Below are 12,588 nucleotides of genomic sequence, written 5' to 3'. Positions count from 1 at the left end.
AGAATTTTGGAGTGCTAAGAGGAAGGCCTCATTGAGGAGATGATACTTTTAAAATAAGATATGCAAGATAAGTAGATACTAGTCATGCAGAGAATGGAGTGTAGGGCATTGCCGGCAGAGGGAACATTTTAAGTGCACAAAGGCCCTGAAAGTAGGTAACAGTTTAGAACTATGATGTTCAGTGTGGTAGCTACTAGCCAGTGGGATTACTGAGCATTTGAAATGTTGCTGGTTCATATACAGATGTGCTGTAAGTGTAAAATACATACCAGATTTCAGGCTTAGTACTGCAAAAAAGAATTTAAAGTAATTAACTTTTTATATTGATTATATGTTGAAATGTTAATATTTGGATAAATTGGGTTAAATATTTTTTCAAATTAATTTAACTTGCTTTTCTTTTTTAACTTTTAAAATATAGCTACCAGAAAATTTAAGATTACCTATGTAGCTTGTGTTAGTGGCTTGCATTATATTTCTATTGGATAACACTGGTTTAGCTCAACATGGAGGAACTAAACACAGGACATTATGGTTGATGTGCCGTAGGGAGCAAGAGTGAATGGTATGAGATGAAGCTGGTGTGGTAGGAAGAGACCTTTCAAGATGCTACCCTGTGCAGTATCCTAGTTAATCCTGAGAGACTGAGAAGGGATGAATAAATCAGACTTTACAGACAGAGACAAATAGTGACTGCCCAAACCACCCCCCACCCCTTGGTGCTAGAATGAGGAGATGAACCAGCACTTTTAGCATAGTGTCTTGAGTGTAGAATGTTCTCTATCATTGTCAGCTAAAACAAACAAACAAATAAATATTGAGGAGTAAATTGATTAAATTGACTAATCAAAGTTTTTAAGTGGTTTTGAGATTGCCTCTGGATATCCGTAGTATCTAAGTAGAACTCTTTGTCAAAGATTGAATTTTTTATTCAACTTTTTTCTTTTTTTAAATTTTTTTGGCACATGGGATCTTAGTTCCCCAACCAGGGATCAAACCCACACCCCCTGCATTGGAAATGCAGAGTCTTAACCACTGGACCACCAGGGAAGTCTGAATTTTTTATTAAAAAAGAAAAATCCCTTCTTTAGGCTGACTCCTCTTGAAGCAATACACTTCTTTCAACTATTTTGTATGTTTAAAAATTCTTTATAATACAGTATTACGATGGGAGTATGTTTAGTGAGCACTCATATACTCATTTAGGTTCTATAATATTTTACTATATTTGCTTTATTGAATATCCATCCCTTAATCTATTCATCAATCCATCTTATTTTGAAGCATTTCAAAAAAAGTTGCAGACATCAGTACACTTCACCCTTAAACGCTTTAGCATTCATACTCTTACCCACTACTCTATGGCATTATTTGATTAATGTCTGTCTGCCCTACTAGGCCCTATGCTCCGGAGAATCATTTTTCTTTAAGGCATGACACCTTAAAGAGAAAGAATTTTAACATAGTACCCCTTTCCTTAAAATAAAAAGTATCTTTTTTTTTTTTGCTCCCTGTTGTAGTTACAGTTCCTAGCATATAGTAGCTACTCCAGAGATGTTTTTTTTTTTTTTTTGCGGTACGCGGGCCTCTCACTGTTGTGGCCTCTCCCGTTGCGGAGCACAGGCTCCGGACGCGCAGGCTCAGCGGCCATGGCTCACGGGCCCAGCCGCTCTGCGGCATGTGGGATCTTCCCGGACCAGGGCACAAACCCGCGTCCCCTGCGTCGGCCGGCGGACTCTCAACCACTGCGCCACCAGGGAAGACCTTTTTTACATTTTTAAAAATAAATTTATTTATTTTATTGATTTTTATTTTTGGCTGTGTTGGGTCTTCGTTACTGCGTGTGGGCTTTCTCTAGCTGCAGCGGGTGGGGGCCACTCTCGTGGTGGTGCGTGGGCTTCTCATTGCGGTGGCTTCTCGTTGAGAAGCACGGGCTCTAGGCGCGCGGGCTCAGTAGTTGTGGCGCACAGGCCAGCCACTCCACGGCATGTGGGATCCTCCTGGGCCAGGGCTTGAACCTGTGTCCCCTGCATTGGCAGGTGGATTCTCAACCACTGCACCACCAGGGAAGCGCCATAAATGTTTTTTGATTGAATGAATTTGAAAGTGGAGCCAGCATTCAAACTGAGGTCCATATGACTTCTTCACTCAAGTTTAGCAAACATACAAGAATCCTTTCCATTGTCTGGTGTTGGGAGAGGCCAGGAGAGAAGAAACTTCACTGTGTTAAATATTTAGGTGCCCAGTACAAATATCTCTGACCTGAGTCAAAGTTGAATGCATGCCCTGGTGCTAGCTAAGGATGTGGAAAATTCTTAAGCTGATCGCCAGCTACTTTGCCATTCTGGGTCTTTCTTCATTTTATTTGAGTTGAAGAATTAAATGTTACTGAAAAATGGCATTGGATTAAAGCCCTTTTAGGCATATTTGCTTTCCAGAAGTTTCCTTAAAAAATTTTTTTTTAGTACTCTCCCAGGCAACATTTCAAAATTGGCAGAGTTCTTTTAGGTTAGTACCAATTTCTTTATAGGGCCACAATTCTAATAAGGCTTAACACGTACAATGTTACTAACTTTATTCCATTAAAAATAACAGAGCTCTATTTAACAAACTATTTTGTAATACTGTTAATAAATTTAAAATTCAGGCACAATTCCTTCAGTCAAATGAATAAACTCTTGTTTCCTTTTTTCTTGTATGTAAACATACCTATTTACATAATTATAATCACAATGTAGACCTACATTTGTTTGCCTTGTTTTTCTTGACTTATAAACATTTCCCTCATGTTACTGTGTAGTGTTCATTATAAAATTTAAGATGTTATTCCATAATTTGCCTAATACCATTGTATCAGTCAGTGTCCTACCAGAGAAACAGAACCAGTAGAATTCTTTAGCAGGGAAACCTCAGTTTTGCTCTTGAGGTCTTTCAACTGATTGGGTGAAGCCTATGCAGATTATGAAGGATAATCTCCCTTGTTTAAAGTCAACTGAATGTAGATGTTTACTGTATCTATAAAATACCTTCACAGCAGCACCTAGTTTAGTGTTTAATTGAACTACTGGGTACTGTAGCTTAGCCAAGTTGACATAAAACTAACCATCACAATCATTTAGGTTTTTTTCCCTGTAATAAATTACACTGTAATTTTATCTGTAACACTACATATAGCTTTTTACTTTCAGAGTTTATTTCTTTAGAATAAATTCCCATAGGTGGAATTACTGGATCAAGTGATATGAAGACCTAATAGGCTCTTGACAGGATTTAATATTTGCAAACTGAGAATACCACCACAGCCTTTCTTTTAATGATTTCTTCAGGAGTTGGTCTGTTCAACTGACTTATTTCCCATTTCCAAAAGCCTATTTTTTCCCCCCTGTATTTTCTAGCTCTGGAAATAGCTGCTTTCCTTCAGGGTTATCTTCAATTCTCCCCTCAGTCTCCACCTGTCACTTTCTCTCTTTTTTTTTTTTTTTTTTTGCGGTACGCGGGCTTCTCATTGTTGTGGCCTCTCCCGTTGCAGAGCACAGGCTCCGGACGCGCAGGCTCAGCGGCCATGGCTCACGGGCCCAGCCGCTCTGCGGCATGTGGGATCTTCCCGGACCGGGGCACGAACCTGTGTCCCCTGTATCGGCAGGCGGACTCTCAACCACTGTGCCACCAGGGAAGCCCCACTTTCTCTTTTGTGCTTTCTCTTCTCTACTACCCCTCACTTTGTCTCATTTATCACAAATAAAACAGAAGCTTTATATTCCTACTTCTGAATCTGAGAATCTACTTGGATTGTACCCATTTTTGCCTTCGCTCCTTTTTTACAATGAAGGAAATGATTCTCTTTCAAGGAAAGGCCTGATCCCTCATATACTTTTAGATTCTTTCCTGTGGTCCTGTCTTAGAAACCTCACTTCACTACGTCATGACATTTTGCTTTCTACTGGGTTATCATAAGCAGCATTGAAATGTTTTATTTAAAGGAAAACAGTTTTCCCCTTCTCCACCAAACAAAAGCGCTCCTGAGATCCCATGTCAGCCTTCAGCTAAGCGCTATTTTTGCTTTCCTTCAAAACTAGTCTTCTTTAAATAGCTGTTTACAACTTCTGCTTCTAATTCCTTACCTTCCATTTACTTGGCAGCCTACTCCACTCTGCTTCTACCCCCATCCCCCCACCTTATCATAACTGCTTGTGCTAAGGCCCATAATGACCCCTATGGTGCCAAATCTACTTAAAAAAAAAGAAAAAGAAAAAAAGCAAACAACCCCAAAACCGCAGCCACACATACACCACTCCCCTTCCCATAATCCCTTAATATCATCAAAATGTTCAGTTGTGGTACAAATGTCATACTTTTCTTTCTTTCTTTCTTTTTTTCTTTCTTTAACAGTTTGAAACAGATAAGGGCTACAAAGAGAGATTGGTTGACATGTCTTTTATGTTTCCTTTAATCTCTAAATTTCCTCTCAGTCTCTTTTTTCTCCCTTTCAGATTGTTTGTTGAAGAAACCAGTTGTCCTATAAAGTTTCTCACTGTCTGGATTTTGCATCTCCCTGTTATAATTTAACAAGTTCCTTGGTTATACATTATTTGTAAGTTAGTATCTAGAGGCTTGATCAAATCCAGGTTTTCTTTTTTGCATGGCCACTTTATAGGTGTTGGTGTGTTCTTTCATTGAGAGGCTCACAGTGCTTGGATGGCTCTCTTTTTGTGTTGTTAGCAGCCACAGAATTTCCATTTCATTCTTATCTTTCTGGACCTCTCAGTATATTTGCCTTTATTGATTACTCCCTCTTTAAAATATGCTTTGCCTTCTGTGATATCACTTTCCTTGTTTGCCTCCTACCTCTGGCCATTCCTCAGTTTAATTTGTTGCCTTTTCTACAATGTTGATTTTAAATGTTGGAATTCCTCAAGGGAGAGATCCTCTTCTCTTACACTGTACTCTCTTTCTACTTGATTTCATTCATTGTCCTACCTTTGAATACTATATATATGCTCTCAACTTCTGTATTTCCCCAGATATCTCTAGTCTAAACCTCTCTCCTTAACCCTAGACTCATAATATTCAATTGCCCACTTGATATTTCCACTGAGGTCTTACAACATCTCCTTCTTTATATACTCTAAACTGCGTTCTTGGTCTTTTTCCACAAACCTGGTTCTCTCCCAGTTATCACTGTCTTAGTAAGTGGCATCTTTGTTTCTCTAGTTGCTCAAACCAGAAATTTAAGGTTCATCCCTGACATCTCCTTCTCTCCTGACACCCTTCTCTCCTGTCCTTCATATGGATAACTCCACTCCCTATCTTGTTAATTTTACTTCCTTTGTATTGCTTGAATCTATCTACCTCTCTACATTTCTGTTGTGACTTCTCTAATCCAAACTACCATCATCTCTACCTTGGACTATCTTTTTAAAAAAATTAATTAATTAATTAACTTATTTTGGGCTGCCCTGGGTCTTTGTTGCTGCGTGCGGGCTTTCTTTAGTTGCGGCGAGCCGGGGCTGCTCTTGGTTGCGGTGCATGGACTTCTCATTGTGGTGGCTTCTCTTGTTGAGGAGCACAGGCTCTAGGCCCGTGGGCCTCAGTAGTTGCGGCAGGCGGGCTCAGTAGTTGTGGCTCAAGGGCTCTAGAGCGCAGGCTCAGTAGCTGTGGCGCACGGGCTTAGTTGCTCTGAGGCATGTGGTATCTTCCTGGACCAGGGATTGAACCTGTGTCCCCTGCATCGACAGGTGGATTCTTTTTTTTTTTTTTTTTTGCGGTACGTGGGCCTCTCACTGTTGTGGCCTCTCCCGCTGCGGAGCACAGGCTCCGGACGCGCAGGCTCAGCGGCCATGGCTCACGGGCCCAGCCGCTCTGCGGCATGTGAGATCTTCCCGGATCGGGGCACGAGCCCGTGTCCCCTGCATCGGCAGGCGGACTCTCAACCACTGCGCCACCAGGGAAGCCCGACAGGTGGATTCTTAACCACTGTACCACCAGGGAACAGGGAAGTCCCTACCTTGGACTATCTTTTAACTGAGTTCTTTGCTTGAAACCTGTAAAAGTTTTTTGTTTTATTTAGGAGAAAATATAAAATCTTTTTTTTTTTTTTTTGGCTGTGCCACGTGGCTTGTATCATCTCAGTTCCACAACCAGAGATCGAACCCGGACCCATGGCAGTGAAAGTGATGAGTCTTAACCACTGGACTGCCAGGGAATTCCCAAATATAAAATCTTAAACATGATTTTAAGTTTTTGAGTGACCTGACCTTGTTTTTTGTTTCTCTAACTTCATCTTGTGCCACTCTCCACCTCAGTGGCTGTGTTTCAGAGTGATTGGCACTGTTTTTCCTCTCCCCCCGCCACAAAGTTTGAGAAAGTCTTTCTTGCCTCAGGGCCTTCACACCTGTTCTACTCCCCTGGTATGCTTTTCTCCATTTCTGGCTTCTTCACAAGTCTAGCTTTTCTCTGCCTCCCTCTTTTTCTTCTTTAAGAAAATTGAGTATATTCTTCTTTCTAAATATTGGGTATCTACTGGAAGCCAGGACCCATCTGATCTAAAGAAGATCCCCTCTATTTTCATCTTACAGTATTTGTTATTTTCTGTAATGGCTTTTATAATGACCTGTAATTCTGTACCTGTCTGTTTGTTATATGTCTAGCCTTTCAGCTCCATGGAGTCAAAGATCATCTCTTTTGTTCACCTTTGTACCCCATCACCTAGTACAGTGCCAGGACCACAGTGAGTGTTGTAAATATTTGCTGAATGAACGAGCTCACATTATCAAGAATTATCAAGCCTTGTCAGTTTTATCTCTGAAGTTATTTCCAAGTTTGTTTTTATCTTTCTATCCTCTGTGCTCTGGTTTAGACCATAATTATCTTGTCTCTAGGTTTTTAAATTACCTCTTAACTAGTGTCCTGGCCACCAGTCTTTTTGTTTTGTTTTGTTTTTTCATTTTAAAAAATTTTATAGTTGATTTACAATGTGGTATTAATTTCTGCTGTACAGCAAAGTGACTCAGTTATACACATATATATACATAATCATTTTCATATTCTTTTCCATTATGGTTTATCACAGGATACTGAATATAGTTCCCTGTGCTATATAGTAGGACATTGTTGTTTATCCATCCTGTATATCAGTTTGCATCTGCTAATCCCAAACTCCCAATCCATCCGTCCCCCAACCCCTTCTCTCCCTTGGCAACCACAAGTCTGTTCTCTATATCTATGAGTCTGTTTCTGTTTCATAGATAAGTTCATTTGTGTTATATTTTAGATTCCACATAAAGTGGTATCATATGGTATGTGTCTTTCTCTTTCTGACTTACTTCACTTAGTATGATAATCTCTAGGTCCATCCATGTTGCTGCAACTGGCATTATTTCATTCTTTTTACGGCTGAGTAATATTTCATTGTGTATATATAGTCCACATCTTCTTTATCCATTCATCTGTCGATGGACATTTAGGTTGTTTCCACGTCTTGGCTCTTGGATATAGTGCTGCTGTGAACATAGGGGTACATGTATCTTTTCGATTATAGTTTTGTCTGGGTATATGCCCAGGTGTGGGATTGCTGGATCATATGGCAACTCTATTTTTAGTTTGTTTTCTTTTTTTGCGGTACGCAGGCCTCTCACTGCTGTGGCCTCCCCCGCCGCGGAGCACAGGCTCCGGACGCGCAGGCCCGGCGGCCATGGCCCACGGGCCCAGCCGCTCCACAGCATGTGGGATCCTCCCGGACCGGGGCACAAACCGGCGTCCCCTGCATCGGCAGGCGGACTCCCAACCACTGTGCCACCAGGAAAGCCCTATTTTTAGTTTTTTGAGGAACCTCCATACTGTTCTCCATAGTGCTGGCCACCAGTCTTTCTGCCCTCTTATTCATCCATTATTCTGCCTGGAGTAATTTTTCTGATCCTGTTACTGTTTTTCTCAAAAGCCATCAGTGTATCCCCATTGCTGGTAGGATAACATGTAAATTGGTTTGTTATTCAGGGAACATTACACTTTGACCCCACCTACTTCTTCAGCCTCATCTCTCTTGACCCTAATCCATCCCTAAAAAGACTGAGTTTACTACACTTTCATATGTTATATCACTTTGTTCCCTCAGCCTGGAATTCCTTTTTCCTCTATGCTATTAAAGCTCTTCATTCTTCAAGATCCAACTGGGCTGCCATTTCTTCCATGTAGGCTTGCAGCCCTCATCCACCCATTCATGACTATAAATTCCTTGATGGTATGCTGTAGACTAAATGTTTATGTCCCCCCCAAATTCTTTTTTTTTTTCTTTTTGCGGTACGCGGCCCTCTCACTGTTGTGGCCTCTCCCGTTGCGGAGCACAGGCTCCGGACGTTCAGGCTCAGCAGCCATGGCTCATGGGCCTAGCTGCTCCGCGGCATGTGGGATCTCCCTGGACCGGGGCACAAACCCGTGTCCCCTGCATCGGCAGGCGGACTGTCAACCACTGTGCCACCAGGGAAGCCCTCCCCCAAATTTATATGTTAAATCCAAATGCCCAAAGTGGTAATATTTGGTGGTGGGGCCTTTGAGAGGTGATTAGGTCATGAGGATGGAGCCCTCATGAATAGGATTAGTGTCCTTAAAAAGTAGACCCAGAGAGCTCCCTCTCCCCTTCTGCTATGTGAGAGAGAAAATGGCTATCTCTGAACCAGGAAAAGGGTTCTCACCAGGCACTGAATCTTCTGGTGCTTTGATTTTGAACTTCTTAGCCTCCAGAACTGTGAGAAGTAAATTTCTTTTGTTTGTAAGCCACCTAGTCTATGGTATTCTGTTATAGCAGCCCAAATGGACTAAGACAGGTAGTACTTTATTTTGTTCCTTGCTGTATACTCAGTATCTTGAACAGTGTCTGGCATGTACTAGGCTCTCAATAAATGCTTGTTGAATTATTGAATAAAATAATTTATCCACTCATTCAACAAATATTTATTAAGCTTTTTTGAATTTCCATAGCACTCTTTTGGTCCTTTGCACTATAATTAGATATATAGATGTTCATTTGTTATCCATAGGAACTGATCACTTATAAAATTACTCCCCACTCAGACATCCCTCTCTGCTCACCACTGGGCTCTGTCCTCCTCACTCTCCTTGTCAGTAAGGGCATTTCAAATGGTAGGATAATTAATATCTAACAATATGATGCAAGTAGATTCTAAAAGGAAAACTGAAATTTCTGCAAAACATAAAGAATTTTATGAATTTGAAATAAAGTGATATTGAAGAATGGCTTGAACCACACACACAATAGTCATTGACAAATGAGGATTAGGTAAAATTAGACCAGTTTAAAATTGAAGGAAAAATTAACGTGAGTTATGTCATAATAGGAGATTCAGACGACAATGATTTGAGTAACAAAGGATTAAGAGAGGCCCTTGGCAAAAACTGGTGAAGCTCCTGAATATTTTTACACAACTGATCCTCTTCATCAACGTGTTCTGAAAGCCAAATATGAAATGACCGATGTTCTTTGGTTTAAGAATTACCTTAGTGGCAATTATTGCTTAAATTTTGTTAAATTACAAACTTTTGTTTTATACTTATTTTGAAAAATTAAAGGCCCCACCTACTTTTTATTTATTTTATTTTATTGTAGTTTTGTCCTTCGTCAGTTAACTTAAGTGGCATTTTTGGGTATTAGTTATACCCAGATAATAAGAATCCCTTTGTATGCACTTGCCCCCCATTAGATTTATTTCCCTGATGTTGGGGATTTTGCATTATTCATTATATTCCTATGGGGCCTAGCTCAGAGTCTGGCACATAGGAGATACCTACTAAAGCAAAGGGTTAGGAAGAAGTGAACAGTAATTGAAGAGATTTGGAAAAGTGTCTTGAAAAGGTACTGTTTGGGGAGGGGAGCTAAGATCCCACAAACTGTGCTGCATGGCTAAAAAAAAAAGGTACCGTTTGGTACAGTTTGCGTGGCAGGTGAGTGAGTAGGGTTTGACTGTTATACTTTGTTATGTCCAAATAGAGAACATCTCTTATTCTTCCTTTTGCTAGCTCCTGCCTAGTGTGTACTTTAATATTCAGAGTCTGGTCTCTGCCGCAATAGCTCTTGTTCTCATTGTAATTCTTTCTAGAGATTGAGATGGAAATGAGGAAGGCTTTGGGCTGCTGCCTGGGCATCCACATTCACGAGAACTTAGAAATGCAGAGGGACCAAATGCCATGCCTGACCTAGATGAATCCAGGTCAGCCAATCATTGCTTTCTTGCCTCTCCCTTTGTTCTCTGTGCTGCCAGCCTTCTATTCTGCAGGAGGTTTATGCTACAGCTGTTTATGCCAATTAATATAATGCTAATATGCCCTTTAATGAAAGCATGGAAACACAGGGTCTCAGCCGGTGGATAAGAACAGTATAGTGTCAGCTTTCAAAGTACCTTTTCACTAACAACAACTGGACTAGGCACCTGAAAAATTTTTGACATTGTTTTTGAAACCGTAGAAACAGAAGCTGAAAGTGACCATTGCTTAGGGAATCTAACCCCTCATTTTATGGCATAAGGAAACAAAACCCCTCAGAGATGGTCAACCTCATGCCACATTAACAGTTCCATGCCTCCTATTTTAACAAAGCTCTATCTCATATAAATATAATTTTGTCCCTATATTGTGTAGCAGTTAAAAACCTCTGCTACTGACCTAACTTGGAATCCAATGGCTCTGCCAATTCCTGACTCTCTGATCTGGGGGCAGTTACTTAACCTCTGTAGTTTTAGATTCCTTATCCTTAAAGTGATATTAACAGTAGCACCTACTTCATAAGTTTGTTACCAGGATTACATGAGGTAATAATTGTAAAGCATTTAGCAGATTCTGGCACAAAACAAGTGCTCAATAAATGTTGGCTCTCATAATTATCCATATTACAGGATAGGGAAGTGAAAATGAGCCTAATGACCAGTGCTTTAATTTACAGCCCTGTCCTTGAAACCTTTTTTCCTAATTCTCCTTCAGTTAGAGTTTAAGCCTTGTAAAAGCAAGGACCTTGTGCTTGCTTCTCTGTTTCCTCAGCAACTAAAATAATTTTTAGCATACAGTAGATGTTTAGTAAGTATTTGGTGTATTAATGAATTCTTTTAGAAAAAATTTTCTCTGAATAACACCTATTATTAGATACTCTAGTGACTTGAAACTTTTTTCTTTACAGTTGTTTATATGAATTTGCACTTGTCTTTGTAGTATTTGTGCTGTATCCTTGATCTTTTCAGATGTCTTTGTTTCTCTCTATACTGTAAATCTTTAAGAGTGGAAGACTGTGATCTCTGCTTTGGGAATTTCCCTATAGCTCCTAATGTAGTAGTTTTTTTTGTACACAGTTATTAGTGCTTATTAATTACTGACAACTGACTATAAAAATCACTTGTATTCAACATTATTTTTTAGCAAAACTCAGTATATGCTATAGCATCATTCCCAGCTCTAAGAAGTTGTGAATTTGTAGGGTCAGTCCTTGGTGGCAAGAGGTACTTTATTGCCTTTGTGAATGTTATTCTTTATACTTGAAACACTCCCTCCATCCTCCTTGCCCCTTCTCTGCCAGATGTCAACTGCTCATTCTTCAGGGCTCAGTCTTCCTCTGTCAAGTTGGTTTTCTTCCTTTCTTCTGTGATTAATTCCTCATTATGTAAATCTCTTCATGGAGGAAGTGGGCAACTTTTGCAAATGGGATGATTGTGAAGGAGGACATTCCACACTGAGGGAAGAGTTGATGCAAAGACAAGGAAGGAAAGGGTCAGTTGTTATGCGAACATGATGGCAAATATTATATGTTATCTTTAGTGTAGGGTAGTTTACTGGTCAGGGTTCTTATTAGTGGGGCAAGTAACAGAATCCACTCTAGCAAGTTCAAGGAAAATTGATTTATTAAAGGATACCAGAGAGATGAAAGAGTCTTTGGGAGAATAGAAGAAATGGACCCAGGCTGAGCTTCCAGGAATAAACTTTTCAAACTGCACCAAAGAATAAAGCTCTCAAGGATGCTGCTGTCTTTGCCATAATCTAGAAGCTGCAGAATCAGGCAGCTGTTGCTACAACTGCTAGATCTAGAACTATGCTGCCTCTGTTGCAGTTTGTTCCAGCAAAAGGGGTGTCCTGTGCCCAGTCTCTCCACTCATCTAATACATAGTTACAAATCAGTATCTAGCGTGAGAGCATCTGATTAGCAGAACCTAAATGACTTTTAGGAGGGAGTCTGGGAAATACAGGTTTTTTTTGCTTTCCAATCTCTGAAGTACTCAAAGCTAGAAAGGGGTTAGAATAGGTATTGAGCAAAGCAATTTACAGATTCCACTGTAGAGAGTATTCACGTGGCTTGTACCATCTTCTATTACTGAATTCTATGTCATTTGGAATTCTTTAAGCAGCAATTCTGACTCAAATTTGGTTTATATCATATTGAAATTTATATAAATTGAAAATTATAACAACACAAAAGTAAAAGATTGTGTTACTTATATCCCGAAGCTGCCTTCCATCATGGTGGTAAATTGATAGTAACCGTTGGAGGGGCTAAGTTTCTTTGTTAACCAGTGGATGAGAGAGATATAGATACATAGA

At 40.1% G+C, this 12,588-nt stretch overlaps 1 protein-coding gene across 2 annotated transcripts in view; it reads left to right on the top strand.

Annotated features, from left to right (window-relative positions):
• The window catches only part of PAK1 (p21 (RAC1) activated kinase 1), a 158,678-nt gene that overhangs the window by 9,608 nt on the left and 136,482 nt on the right, over positions 1 to 12,588 (top strand). The window contains exon 1 of one of the 2 annotated variants that reach the window (XM_067750458.1): positions 10,110 to 10,220. The exons of the other annotated variant lie outside the window; for it this stretch is intronic. The gene's annotated coding sequence lies outside the window, so the exon portion shown is untranslated. Of the gene's footprint in view, positions 1 to 10,109; positions 10,221 to 12,588 lie in introns of those variants that run through there. 2 annotated transcript variants of the gene reach the window in all.

The sequence above is a fragment of the Pseudorca crassidens genome, chromosome 9 (assembly GCF_039906515.1).
Source record: "Pseudorca crassidens isolate mPseCra1 chromosome 9, mPseCra1.hap1, whole genome shotgun sequence".
Taxonomy (NCBI): domain Eukaryota; kingdom Metazoa; phylum Chordata; class Mammalia; order Artiodactyla; family Delphinidae; genus Pseudorca; species Pseudorca crassidens.
Note: the sequence above shows the minus strand (reverse complement) of the source record. Positions and strands in the feature narration are given on the sequence as shown.